Below are 12,197 nucleotides of genomic sequence, written 5' to 3' on the forward strand. Positions count from 1 at the left end.
AAGCCAATTCACTTGGAGGGTCATTCACTAGAGTTCAGCGAGATGGAGCAGAGTCTACTGCAGGGAAAAAACACACGATGCTTAGTTTCTTTTAAAATCCACCCTTTACACCACGACCCGTCCCTGATTAACTCCCCGTGTAGGGGACGCGTTTTCATACTCGACCTTTTGGGGAGCTTTAGGGATTTCCCATTATTTTTTCTTCTCTCCCTTCTCCTTCCCCAGCGGTTTGTAAATTGCCCGTGTTGCCCCCACGACACTCCCGTCCCGTCCGGGCGGGCGTTCGCTGCTCTTCTCCATTCCCGCCCCCTCAGTCCGTTCCCCGTTGGCGCTCCCGGAGCAGATGCCTCTCCTCTTGCGGGCTCCCGGCTCCTCCTCCCCGCGGCGCCCTGACCCTCGCTCCTCAGTCCCGGCCCGCGGGCGGGGGGCGTCGTGTCAGCGCGTGACCGCCTGTCTGCCCGCGCCGAGCGCGGCGCTGGTGTGCGGAGGGGCCGCGGGGCAGCGAGCCGCGGCCGGGAGGGCCGGCCCGAGCCGCCAAGAGCCGGAGAGAAGGGAGGGAGCGTGCAGTCGCCTCCAGCGCCTCCGAGCGGCGCCCCGGTCACCGCACTTGTCGCCCTAGAGCTGTGCCCAGGGACCACCGAGACCCAGAGCCGAGAAATCGGCAGAGAGGTACCAAAGAATAAGGAAAAGACTGCGAGAGAGCGGGGAGGGTTTCCTGGCGTCGCTCGGAGGCTGAGCAGATGGAGGAACAATGCCGCCTCCCGCCGAAACCCCTCGCCTGAAGCCCCGGCGGTGCGCGTGGGAGCTGCCACCAGCCACCGGCTCTCCTCAGGCCCTCCGGCTAGTTCTCGGGGGTGCTTCCGCTACCTAGTTGGACCGGGAGGAGAAAGTTGCTCTTACCCACCTTTCCTGCGAAGTGGTTTTCACATCTGCGTGGTTTAAGTCAAGATGTCACTTTCTAGAGCCCCCGCGATGAGCAGCTAATAGATTATGTATTATTGGGCAATAAACCCTCCTGGGAAGAGAAGGTAGTCCAAACATTTAAAACGGTCTTCAGTGGCTCCTGACCGTCCAGCACAATGCTTTGTAAGTAGAAATGGAAAACCACCTGCAGAGAATTTAAAATGATTTAAATTGAGATTTTGAATCAGGAATATATTACGAAGGAGGTTGTTAGTGTGTTAGGGAATAGAGGGGAAGAAAATTATGTGTCTGATATTTGGCTCATTTGTGATTCTTCTAAATCATAAGTAGTTGGCCTCCACAGCGGTATTATACTATTTCTTTTCTCATTTCCAGAACCGTAGTGATACATGTAGGACTTAGGAAACATGAATTCAGACAGCTTAACCCTGTATCTATTACTCTGCATTTTCATAGGTACTTAATATACTCATTTTTATTCTTTTTATACTGAAAGCAGTGGATTGTTTCTGCTTAAATAAATTCTCGTGCTGTACATGAAAATTACAGGGCCTTAATTTATTTCTCAGAAATTAATTGTGCTTAATTATACATGGGCTCATAGATACAAAAATATCACTGAGGAAAGAAAGGTGTGGGTACATGTGTTTGATTAAAACCTATAAAGTATATCTTTTTAAATAAACCACTGCAACCTAGCAGAATATTGGATATTTGAAATGAGCTCAGAAGCAAGGGCCATGTATGCATTTAAAATATTTAATGTTAAGTACAAAAACATTAAATCTATTGTGCCCTTGGCGGAAAATGAATCCAAGTCTACTCGCACTGATGAGTGATTGAGTGATTCTCCGAGAAAGTGGAAGTTAATCATTACTCAGGCCTTCTGATTACATGGTTTGATTAAAAGAAGTAACTGTTTTCTGTAAGCCTGCTATTCTACAGTTAATGTCACCAGTCCTCTTAACATTTCTGCTTGGAAATTGAGGGAGTCAGTCTGTTAGCAGACTAGAGGTCCTGCAATGTGGTGTAAAGGAAAGCCCTCTTTAGCTCTCCTGCTTTCCACAGGGTCCCTCCTTCCACCCCGCAGTACTTTCTGTCAACCTTAACCTGATTCTCTCAGTGGGGTTTCATTTTGTGAACATTTCCTTGTATATTTATGTATAAGATATCTTCAAATATAAACGTCTGAATTGTTTTAAAATTGAAGGTGGAATATACACTCACAGAAGGTAGGCAGAGAACTCCATTTGCTACAGGTAAATTATTTAAATCTTCATGACCCTTTGCCTGGCTGGGTAACTTCCCTAACTTTCTCAAGTCTCTTCCAACCCTGCACTTCTCATATTTTGTTCTACTTTTATTATTTCCACATGGTTATCCAGTGGCAGAATCTACATCTTCCTTCAGATTTCCTTAAATTAGGTATGTAATTTTTTACAGGATAATTAAATAGCTAGAGCCAGACAATACAGGTATAAAGCTAAGCTAGTTTTTAAAAAAATTTTCCACATAAGTTTTAATGTTATTGAAAACATTTTGTGGGGCAGTATTAACACGGATTTAGTTATAATTGACAAATATCTCTCAGGTTTTCTATGTGTTGAAACAAATAATTTTTAAACATTTGTTAGCAAACAGTTTATATTTAGAATATTTTCTTATTTTTATACAAAGCAATTTTTTAATGAATTACCCAACAAATACTAATTTGTAACTTTTGTAAGCAAAACATGTGGAATTAACAGTAAGATTTGAAGCCACTGCAGTTCATTAATACTCTTTTGCCATATTTTAAATATTTTGAAGTGGAATTGTTTCCATGTTACTACATTGCAAATAGGAAGATGTGATTCCTCAGTTACATTTCAACTATTTGTAAATGGAACAACGCAAGTCCAGTTCACCAAACTCATTTTTTTATAAACCACAGGTCTCGCAAATCTCTTATTAACAATGGTCAATGATTCCTTATAGCCTGGATGCTAATGTCCAGACTGCTCATGACATTAAGCTCTTTTCACAATTAACAGTTTTTTAGATTAAAACAACTTCCACCTGGAAATCCTCCCCAATTTACTCTTTATTCCATTCATAAAACTGTTTTCCCCAATACTATGTGCCATTTAGGTTTCTGGCTTTGCTTATGCTGATATTTCTTGTGAATAATTTTCCATCCTCCACCCCCCGACAGCGACTGTAGGGCAAGAGACCATTTTGTTTCCTTAGAGTGGTCTTTTCTCCACCATCCCACTTTCTTCCTGTATCCTTACTCTAAACTGCCGGAACACATTATTCATGCCAGGAGTAACCCACCTACCACACTTTCTGCTGGTTTGCTCCCCCTGGGTAGTAAGTTCCCAGAGGTCAAAAACCATACCTGTTTTATGATTTCATTCAGAATCTTGAGTGAAATCGGATTTCATGTCTGATTAGCCCCATGTTTGAACAGAGTAGACCATAAGTGAATAATAAATGAATTATTTAGAAATACATTTGGCTATGAGGCATTTGGCTATGAGGTAACGGTGCATTAAGCAAAATACGGGGTTATTTATCTCACATAATAAACACTCAAGAGAAGACAGTTGCTTGAACATTTAATCAAGGGATCAGGCATCTTCTGTCATGTAGTACTTTTCTTCTCATGGTCATAAGTCACTGCTGTGTCTCCAGCATCATGTCTACTTTCTAGACACAAAGAAAGGTAACAAAGTACTCTAGGTCAGGGTTTCTTAACTTTGCTTTTGGCACTATCAGCATTTGTCTTTGCTGTGGGAGAGCATCCTGCACATTGTGGGATGTCGGGCAGTGTCCGTGGCCTCTACTCACTAGATGCCAGGAGAACCCCCCACCCGCCCATGCAATTATGCCAATCAGGGGTATTCCAGACATTGGTAAAATCATACTGGGTTTACAACAATTACTCTTAAGCTAGAAGGAAAGCAGTTCCTTGTTTCCTACTCTGCCCTTTTCTTTGCATTGCTGTGGTGGTGAGGATCTCTTTGGCTTTTGCTTAATAAATGATAGAGCATTCTTTATCAGATTGTTTAAAAAACAAATGGAAAAGAAGGAGAAGATGGCCGACAAACCTTCTCCTTGAACATTTTGTCTGTTTTTATGTGGACATTCTCCCTGAAGGATTCAATTCTCATAGCACTGTCAGAACTGTGTCAGATGGCCACTTCCAGGTACATAGAGGTTGGGAATGTATTTTGTAGTGTGATATGCCACTATGGTGGAGAAAATCAGAATCTGTGAAAAAAGAGTAAGGAAAGGGGATTTGCGGTTGAAAACTAGGAGTATTTGCCACCAAGATGGAATAAATGAAGATGTAAAATTCACCCAAATACTTTAGAAAGAAGAAAAAGTAAAGAAAAAGTAAGCAGCTATAAGAGAAGATAGAGACAGTTCTTTCACATGCTACATACTAATACAATAGGTATGATAATACGGTGATTTTCCCCCCCTTCTAGATGATATTTTACTTGGAAAATAACTGGGAAGAATGGATTTATCTTACTTCTCCTATTTTTTTTTTTTGTCAGCACCCCATCTCCTTCAGTCTATTGAATAAAGCAAAAAAGTATGCCATACATTTTTCAAATTAGATGGTGGTCAATTGTGAGGAATGTCAAAGAAGATAAAAATGGAGATCTGTTTTTTAATACTACCTTGTAATGCTGTATTTAGAAAGCACATGCCAGTAAAATAAGGGTTTATTGTACAGATGTGTTAGCATGGGTGATAATAACTAGGTTGCTCAATAACTTACCTTAGTGTGGTAAAAAAAAAAATTACTACTGGATACCATTATAGGGAAGATATCAGCATTCTGTTATGGCCCTTGTCTGATTGATTACAGTGCTTTTTTTTCTTCTTATCCTTGTCTTTTATTCTCTAAAAGTTTGTTGAATGCCATTTTTTTGCTCATTTCTGTGTAGAATATAGGAATATAACATAGGGTGTCTCTTAGGAAATTTTTGCCTGCAAGTAACAGAATAGCCACCCTGAGCAGTAGACTCTCTCATTATCTCACAGAACAAGGATTCTGGAGGCATGCTGGTCCCTGGTTCACTAACTCAGCAGTTCAATGAAGTTAGGGCTCTGGGACAGTTTTTCTATAATTCTCTAGGCTCCTCATCTTGGAAAGAAGATAAACAATATTACTATCACAGTGCCAAATATCACCTCTTCAAACAATCATACTCAAAGAAAAGAGAGACAGTCTTAAGGAAATGAGAAGGAAAATTTTTCCAGAAACTATGAGCTGACTTCCCTTTATGCCTGATTGACTAAAACTAGGACAGGCCCAACCCTAAACTAATCACTTGCATATAGATAATGTGTTGTGTGATTGGTTTTGATCAATCATGTCCCTTCCCCTGGGGCTGGAGAGAGAGAGGTCTGCTTTACCTGTGGACCTGGCAATGTCATACTTAGACAAAATCAGAGCTCCTGTTAACTGGCAGGAAGGAGGCAATCACTGTAACATAGGGTACCAAACAGTGTATCCCAAACAAAATTGTGACACAAATTTGTGTCCTCAAATTTATTATAAAATGGAATTCCTATGTTAGAATTGGATGCACACATGCACACACCTGTACACAAGTAAAGGAAAGAATTAAATTGTCTTTGAACTCATGGATATAGACTATATACATGTCAGACTGCATCCTTATGACATGGAATGATTGCTTTTATGAAATTTCAGAGCTTTTTTTAATACTACCTGGAGAATCAGAAAATGTAGGAATGGGTCCTGGATAAAAGATTGGCAAACAGTTGGCAGACATGTAAGTTATGCTACATTACATGTCTAAATCCAAAGCCCTAACTTTACAACAGACCTAAGTCATATAATCATAGTTAAACCACAGCATGTCCTCACTAAATGTAAAGAAAGATTATCTGTTTCTCTCATGATCTTACAATCATAATTCAGGAAGAATGTGAGAAATAACAACCCTTTTGCCAATTACTCCCTTAAAGAAGGACCTGATATCAGTTATCCCCACTTACTGTTACCCTTTGCTTCTAATAACTAGTTTCTTGGAGGGCCTAAGGGAGGAATCTGATTTTCAGTTCACATGCCAGTGAGTATCTCTTTCATTGAACATTATGATTTTTTTTTTCTAAACAAGGAAAGCCTTTATTTTCATTCTCTTGTTTGACTTCATGGAAGCACAGAGACAATTTGTGGTCAATAGAAAAAGGGGTTCTTAACCATCTCCTTTTACTCTGCTTCATTATTTGAATCATTTTTAAACTTAAACTTTGCTTCAAGGTTTGATTGTACTTGGGCATTTTTATTGCAAGCTGCTTCAAATTGTTTTTGGAAGGAGGAAGAATATATGTGTACATGTATATATGCATGTATAAGCAAATTAATACTGTCATACAACACTCAGTAAATGTCTTTTTCCTGAATGAATATATGTTCAGAAATTAGACAATATTGTGTGCAATAAACTGATGAGTTATGCTCCTATCAACATGTGCAATAGGATTTCAGGGAAAGGAGGTGCCAGTGGTATTTGTGTCATTTTGATGGAGATACATGGTGGGTTTGCAGACAGATGGGAAACTAAGGCAGGAAAGTGGAGAAGTTTATTATACATATTTTGCTCTATGATCAGATAACAAGTATTTTTCAACTTCTTTTCTCCCTCTAGCCTTAGAATTCCAATAGCCTCATCCCTACCCAGTGACTTTCTCTCCAGTTAAGGGGCAAATAAGTTTTAACACCAGGGTCATATAACATAAAACAACCATAAACTAGAAAATAATGGATTTGGTACCTCTCTGTTTCAAAGCATTTTGGGATGGACATTGGCTAACTCCCCAGCTTACCATCAGCATTTTGCATTGTATTTTCAGAGGGTCCCATCTTTCCTCTGCCAGTGTTCTGTTTTCAGGTTCTATGCCTGAAGCTGTTTGCACCACAGCAACCACCTCTGACCTGTGCTTCTCACGTCCAAGGGAACTGGTTTTGAATCAAACTTAAAATGATAATTAGTAACTCTGTCTGTGTTTAGGGTCAGAAACAGATGCTTCTTACTTTGTTTTAATGGAAGATACATTTGAGAGTGGAAACACAGTGAAATGGTATTTTAAATAGATTCACCTTTTAGTGGGCGCTCTGGTATCAAGTGAAGACCACCAGAGGAGTATGTTTTCTAAGCATCTGGCCTTTTCTCCTTTGGACCTGGGCAGTGTCTTAAACTTGAACAAATCCTCTGTGAAGTAAGTATGGTTCACAGCACTGACCCTAAGTATTGCAAGTTCCTGAGGCCTGTTAATGTTAAGTAAAATGTTTAACTATATATTGATATAATTAAAATGTTTAAATATATGTAATACACCATATTTCATCAAAACTAAGGAATCACTGATTACAGGATGCATCATTATTTTATGTACACTTTAGAAAGAAGAATCACTCTGATAAAATCATTACACAGTGCTTTCCTGCCACTTAGAATTTTTTTATATTTTCATGGAAAGGAACTTAGGCCTAAAGAGATGTTGATTTTTAAATATACTAAACTCGTACATGTGTATAAAGTTATTAATCAATGTACTGGTTTAAGAATTCAAAAAACTTTGTCTATCCTATTCAGATTCTTACTCGTCTGATTTTTTTTGTTGTTGACTCAGAGCAGTACATGCTCATGCTTTTCCTGACAATAATCTGTGTGTTGGTGATAGACCATCTCTTAAGAGTGCTCCATGATTGTCTTCAGGGTTTTATTCCAAGCAGCTGATACCTTCTGAAAGATTTGGTGTTGGTGTTTTGTTGCTCTTACTAGAATGTGACAACAGAAGATTTTCCAGACAACAACCAGATCTCATATTCCTTTCTTAAATTGTCCTGAAATATTTGGAGTGGTAGTTGTCTGGTCATGGCAAGAGGAATACAATCAATTTTCACACACAAAGTCAATGTCAACTATGCCTCCACTGCTACTGGGCTATAAGAAATTATAAAATGCATCTTGATTTCAGAGATGTTAAAAGTTAAAAAAAGTATGTCAGTGTCAATGAAGTATGGCAACCTTAATGATATATTTTTCCTCATTTTTCAAACAAGCTAATACAGTAATGATTATTATTTTATTAATCTGTAAGCATTTGTGTGAGGTAACTGCATAATTCTTAAACAGTATGATTGAAATCTAATTCTATCCCTTTTTATTATCTACTCACACTCCCAGCTTACAATAAATAAAATATAGCTAGTCTTCCAAGTGAATAATGGTAAGACTGAAACACACACACACAGGAGCAGAAATCAAGAGACATTTGTTTGTAGAATAGATGCCTAATAACTGTGTCACTTTCTGTAATTTGCTGCATCCTTCTGGGCCTTGGTTTCCATGTTTAAAATGTATATAGCTGGACTAACTGAAATTAAATGTGTCTTTTGGCTCTCAGGACTGTTTTGGGTAAAGGTAATCAGTAATAAAGAATGTTCATAATATATATTTAAGCTGGTATTATCTCAACATGTAATAATAGAGAGGTGTTACGTTAAACTGGTAAATTTAAGGCATATATTGTATAAATGTTAAGATTTATTGTGTATTTTAGAACTTTAAGATTTTACAGTTTTTTGGAGGTTTACACATACATAGCTTATTTGTTCTTTAAAACAACTGTAAACAATGCAGAAGTTTCCACCGAACAGTTAGGATTTAGGACCCTTCTCAAACACACTGCATGAGAAAGCTTACTGAATAATCAAAGCCAAGTAAAGAATGCCAAAAATGGGAAGAGGCAAGGAGAAAATGCATTTTTATCAAGAACAAAGGAAACTTCCACAAGGAATTAACTATCACTAAATATAAATGTTCTGCTTAAAAAGAGTCATCAGTAAAAGGCAAGAGAAAATTGCAGATAAAAATGAAGTTTCCTTTTTTTGTTTTATCATTACTCAACCACATACCACTGATTTTTAAAAAATAATGAATAAAAGGAAGAGGAGTTTTGGGTTGGATCAGTCAGATGGTACTATTTGTGGATATATCTTGACAGTTCTTATCATACAATTCCACAGACAACGGTGTTTCTTCTCTGTATTGTATTTGAAAATTGCCACTGCTCTTAAGTGGTCAGAAAGCTGGGTACTTACTTTTTGATGAATAACAAGCCCTCCAGAGGTACCACTGTCTTTTCTCTTATTGTAACAGTAGTCACTGCAAAGAAAACACTTGCCTCTTACCTACCTATTTTGTCATAAAAGTGAGTTGATTTATAGAGCATGAAGAAAAATCCTTATTTTTTTTACAAGATAGTCTTGAAGCTCTCTTTTAATACAAGTAAGGAAATGTGTAAGATAGAGATATAATATTACTACAAGTAGATTTATTATGAATAATTAATGAAATTACTTTAATCTGTACCTAGGTAACTTTGTCCATAGAAAAATATTCAAGATACTAGTATTTAAGATGGAGAATATTATTTAATGGCTTAGAGTCTTAGACCATTAAATATAATGTTGAAATTGTATTTACATTGCAATCACTTATTTATGACTTGAAGGGGAAAATTACAATCTTTGACCTTATATGATCCGTAAAACATGTTGTTAAAAAAGCGTAATTCATTTTTAAAAATTTCAATAACTATACAATGTATTTCCAGCTGAGAAGCTGAAAGGGCTGTAATGATATTTTAAACAATTACAGGCCAACTTCCTCAGTTTGCAGGTAACAAAACTAAGATAAGAAATGACTTGCTCAATTTATACAAAGAGAGAGCTTGGACCCAAACATGCCAATTCTGGATTCTTCTTTCCATAGCCTGCCCGAGATAGTGTTTTCTAAACTGGGCTCCCTCTCCCCAGGAAGTGCCAGAAACTTTCTGCCCCCCAGAATATCTCTCATGTAATGCTCTCATGCATCAGTTTTATATACAGGACAGTAATACATGTATCAGCACCGTATGTGAAATATGTCTGTGATTATAGAGTTACTAGTTTAGAAGTATAGGCAATAATTGCCAGAAGTATAAAGAAGGGAGCTTTATTTTTAGGAAGGTTTAGTGAAGAAAGTATTAGTGAAGGAAATTGGGATATGAATAAATGGAGGAGAAAAACATTGCTTGAACAAAAGCAATAAAATTAAGAATAAAATACAGAGCAGAGGTAATTGATCATTCTAGATTTTTTCAAAAGTAAAAAAAAAACACTCATTGAGAAATACTATTGTAGAAAAGAAAGGTGCTTATTGAAAAGATAGATCTCATTCTGTGTTCAGTAGTTTGGTTTAGGACCTTTACACATCAGAAATACCAATTATATACTTATCTTGAGATAAATATGTCCTTGGAAAAAGTCATTCATATTACTCATATCAGCAGAAACTCATTTCTATCAGAAAATAAATAAAATGGGAAATACAACTTTCTGAACATATATCTATTCATGTAACTGGTTGATACCAAATCAATATGAGATCATTTGATTGTCATCAGACAAAGAGATTCTTTCCATAGCCTGCCCGAGATAGTGTTTTCTAAACTGGACTCCCTCTCCCCAGGAAGTGCTAGAAACTTTCTGCCCCCCAGAATATCTTCTTTCCCATGTTCCCTTTCAATATAGTACTCTGTAAGTCCTTTCAGATCTGATAACAGGACATTTATAATTGAAATATACCATTTGCTTAAGGGAGAGAAGCTCTAGTTCATGCATCACCACTTAAAGAATTGCAACATTTTTAAGGCCTAAGAGATGCAGTTTCAAGTGAGGTATATTCCTCTGTTTCTACTAAATTGTACATGAAATTAATATGTCCCCTCTGACTCTCTTTGAATTCACTGGCTGTAAAAATCATCAGCTCATTTTGGGAATCAGTGGCCAGAATAACCATCACCTGGATAAGATGGAAGGAATCAGTCCAAGGAGCATGAGCATGTTTTCTACAGAATTTCATAAACATGGACATAATTCCTCACAAATTAGTACATGATGACTCTGCCAGTCAGAAATACACTGGGCATAGTCATGGTATTCATTTAGAATGTCATTCTTTTACTGACCTTCTCTAAAACTCCAAAGAAGCATGAAACTTCACAAACCACCTCTCCATATGGGCCCCTCTCTCTACCATGTAAACCTGGAAATAACAAGAGCGTAAGGTCATACTAATATAGCTCATGAAGAAGGCCCATTCACTGGAATGGAATAGTCTATCAGGGAGAGGCAGATGGTGTACAGAGCATCTTTAAGTTTGAAATATCCTTCAAATCCCTTGCCATATTCCAGCTTGGAAAACTATATATATGTATATGTATGGCTCTCTAAAATCAGCAAATCTGTATCTATCTATTTATCTATCATCTATATCTATCTATCTATCTATCTATCTATCTATCTATCTATCTATCTATCTATCTATCTATCTATCATATCTATCTATCTATTTATCTATCTATCTATCTATCACCTATCATCTCTCTCTCTCTATCATCTATATCTATCTATCTATCTATCTATCTATCTATCTATCTATCTATCTGTCTATCTATCTATCTAATCATCTATCATCATCTGAAAATTCTAGGTAAAAGCCTGGTAGAGAAAGCATGGGGAGAAACAAGAACTTTTCTCAGAAAGGTTATTCATATAGACTATACATACTCATACACTCTAGATGAGAAAGGGGAAAGACTAGAAAATCTGTTCCTGGCCACCAGAAAAGTGAATCTAGTATCCATCTATCAGTCTGTATACTTTTTCTTTTCTTCCCCCCTGTATCTATGCCTCTTGATCCTTGCAGCCTCTTCCATGGATCCTTTTCTGTATCTAAAACCAGTTCCCAAATTCAAGATTTGCCATTGCACCATTGGATTATGGAAAAGTCTCCTGATTGTGAATGTTAGCTACCAACATCTAGGATGAATATGTCCCTGAAATTTTCCCTCCTTCATGTGGTACTCAGCTAAAATGAGTGAAATGTAAAATAGACAGGTATTGATGGGGAGAGATGGGAAGCTAAACCAGGTCTACTGTCAGTGAGATGAAGCCTCCATTCAAGCCAGATCTTACCAGAAGGATGCTTTAAGGCCCTATATAGGCCAAGAGGCAATTCCTGAAGAGCCTGGAGGGTCGGGGTACTGGGGTATGGGAAAGGGACTAAAAAGATAGTCAAAAGTTTGAGGTCAACAAACTTGTTCTGTCTCACTCCTTAGCTCAAAAGGTGATCCTTTTGCTGAGATAGTATTAAAATGCATGATTCTGTGAAGTCTTCCAACTTTCTTTGACT

At 37.7% G+C, this 12,197-nt stretch overlaps 1 protein-coding gene across 1 annotated transcript in view; it reads left to right on the forward strand.

The window, feature by feature from the left end:
- Positions 1 to 515: 515 nt before the first annotated feature.
- The window catches only part of NLGN1 (neuroligin 1), an 831,070-nt gene continuing 819,388 nt past the window's right edge, over positions 516 to 12,197 (forward strand). The window contains exon 1 of the mRNA XM_036930902.2: positions 516 to 1,086. The gene's annotated coding sequence lies outside the window, so the exon portion shown is untranslated. The remainder of the gene's footprint in view (positions 1,087 to 12,197) is intronic.

The sequence above is a fragment of the Manis pentadactyla genome, chromosome 1, assembly GCF_030020395.1.
Source record: "Manis pentadactyla isolate mManPen7 chromosome 1, mManPen7.hap1, whole genome shotgun sequence".
NCBI lineage: Eukaryota > Metazoa > Chordata > Mammalia > Pholidota > Manidae > Manis > Manis pentadactyla.